The sequence below is a fragment of the Oratosquilla oratoria genome, chromosome 36, assembly GCF_046742065.1.
Source record: "Oratosquilla oratoria isolate Oo_2021 chromosome 36, ASM4674206v1, whole genome shotgun sequence".
Lineage (NCBI taxonomy): Eukaryota > Metazoa > Arthropoda > Malacostraca > Stomatopoda > Squillidae > Oratosquilla > Oratosquilla oratoria.
The window spans coordinates 9,500,909-9,501,273 of NC_134812.1; positions in this window are offsets into that span (position 1 = coordinate 9,500,909).

A 365-nucleotide genomic window follows, 5' to 3' on the forward strand; every position below is an offset into this window, starting at 1 on the left:
ATACATTTCTTAGATCACAAGTCTTTTATCTATACATTATCCATATTTGTTTGACAAGAAAGTCAAAATTTTGTGTTTTTTTACCATCAAGAACAACAACAGCAACAACAATAATAATAGTACATGAATTATATATGGTTTAGTAAATGAATTACACACGGTTTATACCAGTTGTACTTTAAGTACATTGTAAGTACAACAAGCACATCAAGCATCGTAAGACCGACTACCAAATTCAGCCAGCCTTGAGGGGCTATCACACTGGGTTACTTTACCCTCGACATCCTACCTTCAACCTCCATTTGGATAACTAGAATATGACTTCGGTTACAGAAATCTAGACTTTTCTAAGAACATTTCAACAG